This window comes from Amblyomma americanum, chromosome 2 (genome assembly GCF_052857255.1).
Source record: "Amblyomma americanum isolate KBUSLIRL-KWMA chromosome 2, ASM5285725v1, whole genome shotgun sequence".
Classification (NCBI taxonomy): domain Eukaryota; kingdom Metazoa; phylum Arthropoda; class Arachnida; order Ixodida; family Ixodidae; genus Amblyomma; species Amblyomma americanum.
Window position 1 is genome coordinate 19767277 of NC_135498.1, and position 9883 is coordinate 19777159.

A 9883-nucleotide genomic window follows, 5' to 3' on the forward strand; every position below is an offset into this window, starting at 1 on the left:
AGCACAGTCTGCGCCATAGAAGATACCGATCTTTAATGTTTAGCTGCAGGAAGTTTGTTATAATTCCTGCCTGTCCCACACACTGTTTGCACGAATTAATGGCGGTATTACTTTAAATTACCGACCCCGCCTCAGGCGATGTAATTGTTCGGGGAATTCCAAGTAGGCGTAACTGATCATCTTCGATGCTGGATAAATATCGTCGTTTGTTTTCTTATATTCAAGTGTAATCCCACTCCTTATGTAACGCCCACATGAATGATCGAGGGCCTTTAAGGAAATAAAAGTGAACGGAATTGAGCTGCAATACCATTCAGTCACCACAAAAAATAAAAATAAAAACACAAGCGAAGGAGCGCTTTTCTGAAGGAACAAATTATTTCCGATCTATCCCAGTGTCCTTGCCACACAAGGTAGCATAGATGAAACTCTTCCCTGCATTGAAAGTCGATTCGCTGTCTGTACTGTCTACACATCCAGAGAGTTACAAAACACACGTTCTAAACCCTTGTAATTCTGATAATCGCTCCCATTATTTCCTACACTCTTCCCGTTCATACTAGAGGGTTTGGTTTCATTCGGACTGGACGGGCCACCAACGGTGCTCAGCTGGGCAAGCGCTCTCTTTAATGAGGCCCTTGGCAGTGGACTTCGACAAAGCCTTTTCCTCCTCCTTCTCCTGCTCACTTTCCTAAGGTCTGCACCTTACATGCATTGCCACACTCAATGTTCTGAGCAGTGCCACGAAGCGTTTTAGATCAATGTCGCGTCTGCATATTAATAATTTCATTTTTTTGTTAAATATGGGGAGCTCACAATGACTGCATCTAATGTATCGGCGTATGTCACCTTAACTGTGTTCTATATAGACGTACGAGTGCAAGCAGGTCCGCACCATCACGGACAATCATTTTTACAGCGATAGTTGTATGGCGCCTATCCCTGGCTTATTCGGCGCCGTCGGCGTGACCGATTGGTGCGTTAATGTAACGGTCACGTGACATGAATGTCACATGACCTTATGTCACGGTAAACCTGGGTCGCATAAGCCTACCAGTGCGCCAGGAATATATCCCCCAAACCAAACGCTTAACAGCTATCGCTGAACATTGCATTACGCAGCCGTAACCGTCCTGCGAGTTTTTTTTTTTTTGCACAATAGGTCCGCAGGAATGGAAATTTTTTGTTTGAGCCGCCGCCGAAACGCTTAGGTGGGAGCAACTGGCTTCAAGGCTTCATTTGATTATGTTGTGTCGTCGTCCTCATAAGATGGCCTCTAAAACAGCTAGACGCTTGGCCATAAAATCGGCCTTTCCCGGTAGCCGACTCGGTTGCATCAAGGCAGCAGCAGAAACTCAGAGGCAAAAAGGAAATAAGAAAAAAAAAGAACACATCGTTTCGGCGGCCCGTTGTTATGGTCGAGCGGGAGCCAAGGTGTACGGAGCGGCCTCGCTATGGTGGGGCCAGGCGCGGCGCTCGACTGAATATATAAGAGCGGCACCGAAGGGGAGCGGTGGCAAGTGTAAATACCGTGCGGACTGAGTGTTTTGACAGGGCGGCCCGCCGTGGTGTTGTTATTGCTCTACCCTACCAGATAGGCTGCCGCCGCGGAGCTTGCCCCCTCTTCGTAAGAAAAGGCGAGCATATACGTGTCGGCAGGCTGCAGCTGCATCTGGCGTCCTTTCAGGCGGGCTTCCGTGGCTGTGGTAATTGCGAGGACGCTCTGTGAGGCAACGCGTTAAAATGCCGAATAGGCCGTAAAGTATCAGCCCTGTAAGAGCCCTAGGTGTGAACGCGAGAGATGATGCTGCCGACCAGTACAGCTCCTTGCTTCTTTCTTTTTTTTGGGGGGGGAGGGGGGTAATGTAGTGCTTTCGTGAAAGGCAAGAGTACCAGATAGTGAAATGACAACATCGGGTGCAAAAAACGAACGTGTGCGGCAGGGGGCAGTTTCAAACAGTGCTGAGGCCTTCGTCCAGCAGTGGACGTGACGTGACAGCACACAGTGATGGCTATACGTATCTCTGCTAAAATAACATAAATTATCAAGACGCCTAACTCCGCGTAACGAGACATTCATTGACCGCTGTTTGCGGTGGTGCATATCGTACTGTTAATTCCTTTTGTTTTCTCTGACTGAGTGCGCATGACGTCACTGTGCTGCCACACGTGACGTCACAGCGTTCGGACAACTCAGCATGGCGCGTTGCATTGACGTCATGCGTGACTGCACTGCATGCTGGCCAATCATCGTGACGCGGTGTTACGCCAACGCAAACACCGCTAAGCCGGAAAACGCGCACTTAACAGCTCTGGCTGTAAAGAAAACAGTTTCTTTGTAATTGTATTTAATGCCATTTCGCAGGAGTAAAGGAAGCTGCACTGGTTGCTAGAGTCTCTTGACTGGCTACGTTTGCAGACCTCTTTTGCCCGTCGTGGTGGCGCAGTGGACAAATGGCGTTTGACTGCTGGGTCCAAGGTCTCAGGATCGAACCCCGGCCACTGCGGCCGCGTTTTGACGGGGAGATAAATGAAAATTCGCCCATGTTCTGTGCTGCGGCAGTGCGTGTTAAACAACCCAATGTGGGTCAGAATTAATCGACACCAACTCTCCAGTCCAACTATGAGAACTCTCATAGCTCACGTGTAGCTTCGGATCGCGTTAAATCCCGCTTATCACATATTCTTTTCACACCCATCGTTACGCTTTTTCTTCGGTAGAAAGTACTGAGTAGAAGCTGATCATGTTCACAGCAGTCAGCTCTGCGAACAAGCCTGGCCCGGTGTACAGATTAATGCGCAACTTTTGAAAACACCAGCGTTTCATTTACAGCATTGGAACCCTCATGTGGAACTACTTTATTTCAGGAGCGTAAATTGCTGGGCTAGTTGGTTCATAATGTTGTTATTATCGGTCGGGGGAGAACAAGACGAGAGCGTGAAATTCTTGAAGCGTTTCTAATCAGGAAAAACAAGGAAAAGTGTGTCAGCGATCCCTCGGTTTTTATCACGGATAAAGAATATAACTTTTTTTTTGTCTTAATACAGTTGTTCCCTTCATCCAGAGTGTGCGCTTGCGCAGGGAATCCTTTAAATGTGGTGGTTTTCCTCGAAATAAATCAGTTGCAAGACCAGCGGTGTGGTGTGTGTACCTCCTTTTCTTGTCCTGCGTCTGTGTTCCGCTGGTTCCACCCTGACAACAATACTTTATTTCAAATCAGCTCCGGAGATTAACTACCGTTCGCTTTCAGAAACGCTCGCTCAAAAGAAAGCCCGCCAACGAGTTAACAGTTGCTGGCGCACATCTTACGGCTACTGCAAACGCAAAAGCCGCGTCGGCGATAGCACTCTGGAGGGCAGCGGATTTTGTTCTCAGAAAGCGCCTCTTGGGGCGCTGAACTAGCAGCGCTATCACGTTACCTTTTTCCGCGTGCTTTCTTTTTAGGGCGGTAAAAATATCTACGTAAATGGTCTCATGTTGCAAACATCTGAGACTGCTGTTTTTCAGCACGATATACAACTTTCAAATTGTCATTTATTCCCTGAAGCCAGTATTTAGAAACTCAGATAATTCATTATCATCATCATCATCATCATCATCATCATAACCATCACCAACTTGACTACATCACTGCAGGACAAATGCCTCTCCCTTGCCAATCCAATTAACCCGGTCCTGCGCCAGCTGCTGGCACCTTGCCCCTGGAAACTTTCTAATATCATCCGACCACTTGACTTTCTGCCGCCCTCAGGTGCACCCATCCACTTTTGGAATCCACTCAGTTACCCTTAACGATCATCGGTTATATTACCTTCGGATTACATGTCCTGCATATGCCCATTTCTTCTCCTTGACGTCGACTAGGCTGTCATTAACTCCCTTTTGCTCCCTGTTGCACTCTGCTCTCTTCTTGTTCCTTAACGTTACACCTACCATTTTTCTTTACATAGACCTCCGCGTTGTCCCCAATTTAAACTGAACCCTTTTCGCTAGGCTCCACGTTTATGCCTCATAGGTGAGCCCCGGTAATATACAAATGTTATATACTTTACTCTAGATGGATGATGGTAAACTAGAATGATTGCTTGCTGGGCTAGTTGGTTCACAGTAGCTTGTATGGCAGCGCGTATAACATTAAGGAGGATACGACTACAGAAAGAGAGCAAAAAGAGAGCTGTTCTGTCGTCGTTCCTTCCTAATGTTATTCGCGCTGCCATACAAGCTGCGATGGTGAACCGCCATTCAAGATCTTAAGATACCTGCCAAATGCAATCCGCCCTATTCTTGTTCTCATGTGTTATTTCACTCTCGTAGTCAGGATCTGAGGTCAATATCTGAAACATTCCGAAAGCTCCCATTCGAATGGTAACCAGCATAAAAAAAAACTGCCACACTGTACAGTAGCGCGCTTCGAACAAGTGCCGGCGCAAATAGAGCAGCTTCGTTTAATTGGGCCCCTCGTCCACCGAAACAACTTCTCGTGCTACGTGCTTTAACTGCGCGTCACCTTTCCTCTCTCCGTTCAGTGCTTGCAGATGCTCGGCGCCAGTAGCACTGCCGTCATGGCCTTGGGATTGATCCGTTTGAGTCAAGAGCTACAAAGGCTCGACCCTGTCGCGAACGACAGCTTTATCTACGAGCACACGAAGGTGAGAAGGCAGCCGAACGCGCCGCTAAAAACGATGAAGAGCGGGAAAGCGCTATGGTTGGTGGGGCTGCTCATGAAGCACCAAAATGGAAGAAAGAAGCCGAGCGTGCCGTCCATGGCTATTGAAAGCGGCTGATGACGCAGGCTCCTCAAGCAGCGAAAGCAGCCATGGAGTTCATACGCGCTGCCTGGCTCTAAGAAGAGAAATGAGTGAAAGAGGGGGCACCTTCAACATTTAAAAATCCTGGCCGGCTACCACCAACTACGAATCGTCCTATAGAACGCGCTACGCCTTTCCTGCTATGCATTTCATGCGTATGCCTAGTATCGGCGACGCGATAGACTGTAATCTTTTACGTTTCGATCATGAAACTAGTAAAGAACAAGAGATAAATTGAAAGGGGTGGGTATAAGCAGAAAAAGATGGAAGCGCACGACATACACGCAATTCTGACGACTGGAGCGCTTGGCGCTTTGTCAGAAATAAAAAGACGAACTTGCATTCTCGATTAATTTAGTATTAAGAAATCCCCGCCATGTTCTGTGTATGACACCGGCATCGCCTTAAGATCAAATAAACGTGCGGAGACTTGCCCGCAAAACAAAGGTCTCAGTTAATAAATAGTACGAAAATTGACGACATTCATTCTTGCATAACCGAAATAGGATTGCGGAGAAGCCGAGATTTCAGCCATATAAGCAAGGTCGTGCATTTCCTCTCTACCTGGACCACAATATAGGAAGACAAAGACATGCTTGTTTCACTAATAAGCAAACATCTGAATGCCTCCGCATTTTCGAAGGGTCTATCCATTACCTGCACATTAAATTCAGCTGCCCGGCATGGCACATGTGCCATAGACGTGTGTCCCACTTTGCTTCTTCCCCGACTAACAAACAAACAATGTCACTTTTTAAACATAATTTACTTCTATACTGCAAATTTAAATACCAGGTGTCCCCTGGTGTTTTTGCGAAGTGCTGCAGTACGCTATAAAGCTTTTTAATATCACGTGTTTACCTCACGTGCACGCTGTGGCAGAAGAAGTTAGTTATAAAGAAGGACAATTAATTGCCTTTAATTGACAGATTAATCAGTGTATTATTCTCCCATTGATCAACGCCACAAATGAAATAAATAGAAACATTCTCCTCTGCATCTTGGTTTCGCTCGGTGTTGGCTTCCTTCGTATGTATGTCAAACGAGCTCACTTCCCTTCCCTTGTCTGCTTACTAACATACCATAACATCACATCACATAACATAACATGCCAAGACATGACATGGCATGACATGACATAACAGAACATGACATGATATGACATAAAATGGCATGACATGACGACATAACATAACATAACATAACATAACATAACATAACGTAACATAACATAACATGCATTCTTTGTATAACGTGCTGCATCCAGCCACCTTGTCTCATTTGTGCTTTCTTCTTAGGCCACTGGATAGTTCAGATGTCCAGCATTCGCTATGACAGTTTCGGTGCCGGCGGCCTCTTATCTTCCTTTTTTTTTCGCATCGAACGATCACTGCCGATAATGCACATTTGTATGTTGAAATGCGCAGGATTTGTTGAGAAACAGCGCGTCATAGTCTGATGCATAACTCCGTACTAAATTATCTGTAGCGCAAAAGCATTTCGTTCGTCCTTATATTATACAGCGCAGCCTGCTCCAATAACCGTTTCAGCCATGAAGACGACTCCGTGCTCTACCGGTAGACATTAACGAATAAACGTTTTATCACATCGGCGTGTCTTCAGGTTAATCACGTACTGGTGTGCACACTCTACAAACTACCCTATGAGACTTACTCTATTGGCTAAGCTCCTACATAAAACAAAATAATTTTTTCCTTTGGATAAGGGCATGGCCATATAGTAGGCCTCACAGGGTGTTTCGTGTTCACATCTTCTAGACTAAAATCGGATACAACTCAAGAACGCAGCGGCGAATTCACCTCAAAGGAGGCACTCCAGCCAGTATAACGTCGACTGGTTCTCATGGCGTCCCGGTGAATCCCCTAGCGCGAAATCGCAGGTGGCTGGCAGGTGTCTCCATAAAATGGGATTAACTGCAGCGTTATGACAATCGGAGGACGTCGTTAGCTGGGGAGTTCTTTTGAGGTGCATTCGCCGCTGCGTTCTTGAGCTGAATCGGACTATAGCACCTTTCTCTGCGCAGTTAAGACGCCTTGCCTGCGGCGTAGCACGCCTGCAGGCATCCTTCTTTCGCTGTGGAAGCACCCTAAACCCCAAACAAATAGCGCTCGGAGCGTGGTAAGTGGGGGCTCCTGAAGTTTATTTCGGTTTAGCGATCGATCATTGCGCGTCAGCCGAGTAACGACTCTCGCCAGTCGACGAGAAGGGGAGAGTCGTAAACCTGTTGTGTATTGCGGCCCGCTTGTCTTCACGAATGTCAGTGAAAGACCCAATCCTTGCGGGCAAAACATCCCATGTTGCTGTCTCCCCTGGACGAAGATAACGACTCTGCAATGGGAAGTTACTATGTTTTTATCACATTGTCCTGGCGGTAGGGCAGTGGGCGCGACGATTATTTATTGCGTACACATGGTTTTAATTAGTGTTCATCCTCGGAGTGTTTCGTGCTGGTGGCTCGAGTCGCCGAAAAGCCGTTTGTTTGCGTCAAAACGTGTTACGCCATGTGTGGTCAGCAGCTACATACGCGTAAATCGTAATACTGAGCGAAAGTTGCGTTGTTAGTCCTTGAGAAAAAGTTGTTGTTGGAAAGACTGTGGACTATTCGAGCAATAATGGTTGCATTTTGCTTGATTCTTTGCCCGATGGCGCGCACTTATATTAGCCTTGTAAGTGTACTTTCGAGTGTCCAGCTTTCATGGACATCAATTTTACTTTTGACGTAACTGTCGAATATTGAAAGATACTTCTATGAACATATTGACGGGAATCTTAAGGCACGTAACAAGGTCTTACTTTATGATTTGCCATACGCTCGCACCGAGTAGTAAAGAGCACCACAGAAAACCAATGTGGCGCGTTTCTGACAATAAATGGCAGAAAACTACAAGCGTATCGATAAAGAATCTGCGAAAATATTGATTAGTGTAGTACAGTCTTAGGATAAGCGAAAAAAAATTACGTTCATAATAACGTCCCGTTGAAAAAATGCGCTTGTCCAGTATTTCTAGGCTTGGGCTATCGATTGGTCCTTGACCGGCCACGGCACTTCACGCTGTTAGCCGTGATACTCCCGAAGACAGTTTACAAGTACCGGTACATGGTTTCCTCTTCGTCTAAACACCACCGCAATTGCGACTTTCAATAACACAGGCAACCCGCCGCGGTGGCTCAGTGGTTAGGGCGCTCGACTACTGATCCGGAGTTCCCGGGTTCGAACCCGACCGCGGCGGCTGCGTTTTTATGGAGGAAAAACGGTAAGGCACCGGTGTGCTGTGCGATGTCAGTGCACGTTAAAGATCCCCAGGTGGTCGAAATTATTCCGGAGCCCTCCACTACGGCACCTCTCTCATCCTTTCTTCTTTCAGTCCCTCCTTTATCCCTTCCTTTACGGCGTGGTTCAGGTGTCCAACGATATATGAGACAGATACTGCGCCATTTCCTTTCCCCAAAAAAACAATTAATATTATTAATAACACAGGCAACAGTGGTATCCTTGCTCAAACCAGCGAAGAGGTTAACTTACTGCATCGCAAAGGAAAAAAAAAAGGGAACAGTTGAGTTAGACTTTGCGCCCAATTTCTTCCGGGCTGGTGAGGTCATTGAAAGCGACTCGCAGGTTTCCGGAAGCCACTACGAGATGCGTGGGTGTAGGGGGTATGTATAGGGAGAGCGCAGCACCATTTAGAAGTAACTGTGTATGCATGGCGCATAATTCCCGAGTACTGTCCTCGTCGATAGTTGTTTACACGTTAACGCAGCCTTTTGGCGCCCAACTTTACATAGAGCTTAATAAAAGAACCTGCCAATTGTCTCAGCCCAAGCACACCGAACAGCCATTCAGCCCACTCGCGAAGCCTCCGCTTTACGGCGCTTCTAGAGCGGCCGTTTGCAAGAAGGACGACATGAAAAGAAATGGGCGCTACAAACTCTCTCTTCGCTCGTTGTGGGTGCCTTCGGCGAGTCCCTATATGTTTGACAGGCACTATGTAACAGCAATGATGCTTTAGGGCTTCTAAGTATCGAGTAAGGCAAGCTCCGTTTAAACTCCGGAAAGGTAAACAAATGCACTACTTTCCCCGTGCGCCTATTTTCCCAAAACACTCGTTTCCTCCTGGCGGAGCTGACAGGAGTCCAGAAGACAAGGCTACAGAGACTCGTAAGAAAGGTCTGCCTTGCCGGCCTAGCGAACCACTCACCGATAGTGGTGATCACGATGATGGAGTACAGCAGAGCCCCGGTGAAGGACCACTGCAGCTGGGCGTCCTCTTTGCCGTCGTAGCCCTCCTTGCGCACGGCCTGCACGAGTGTGACCTCGAATCGCCGCAGCCTGGCCACGGCCTCTCCCGTCCAGTTGGCCTGGTCCAGGAGCGGCGCGTCGGCCGTCAGCTGCCATAGCGCGTCGGCGAGGTTCGAGCGCCAGAGCATCATCTCGAGCCGCTTGTTGCGCTCGTTGCTCGCCTCGAGGAACTCGAAGAGGAACGCGCCCATCACGCAGTAGCCCACCACCAGGCTGCACAGGCCGAAGTGAGACATGAGCGACGTGGTTCCGGCGCGACAGTAGTAGCGGCACTTGGAGCAACGCGACGACCGGCGTGGTTCCCGCATGCTGCTGCTAGAGGAAGCGGAGGCTTCAGAGGAGGACCTACGCGGCTTGCGTCCGACGCCGACCACCAGAAGCCGCCGCGATGATCACCTCGTCGCCGCGACGAAGCGCTCATGACGACGACCACGGCACCATAGGGCCACTTCGGAGGAATGACGCGGACGCTCGTAGCTGCAGTGCAAGTATTGGTCGAATCTGAACGAGACGGTGGCGTGGTGATACTGCGACCGACTCGTCATGTTAACGGGAGAAAGACAGGCATGGTCACAGACACAAACACACACGCGCTGGCACTCCTACTGCCGGACCGGTAAAGGCATTTCGTCTTCCTACGTTTGGTGTCCAGGATCACAAGTCTAACGCGTTTGTCATTTGACTACACCTTCTGGTAAGGCGGGTGAGCACAGAGAAAATTCAATGAATTGACACTTCTCTCCTCTTGGACAGGTG

General features: G+C 48.2%; 1 pseudogene across 1 annotated transcript in view; it reads right to left on the bottom strand.

Moving 5' to 3' along the window:
• The window catches only part of LOC144120738 (potassium channel subfamily K member 18-like), a 30883-nt pseudogene extending 21312 nt beyond the window's left edge, over positions 1-9571 (bottom strand). Inside the window, exon 1 of the transcript XR_013312482.1 lies at positions 9027-9571. The product of XR_013312482.1 is annotated as a potassium channel subfamily K member 18-like (transcript). The remainder of the gene's footprint in view (positions 1-9026) is intronic.
• Between the last annotated feature and the right edge of the window lie 312 nt (positions 9572-9883).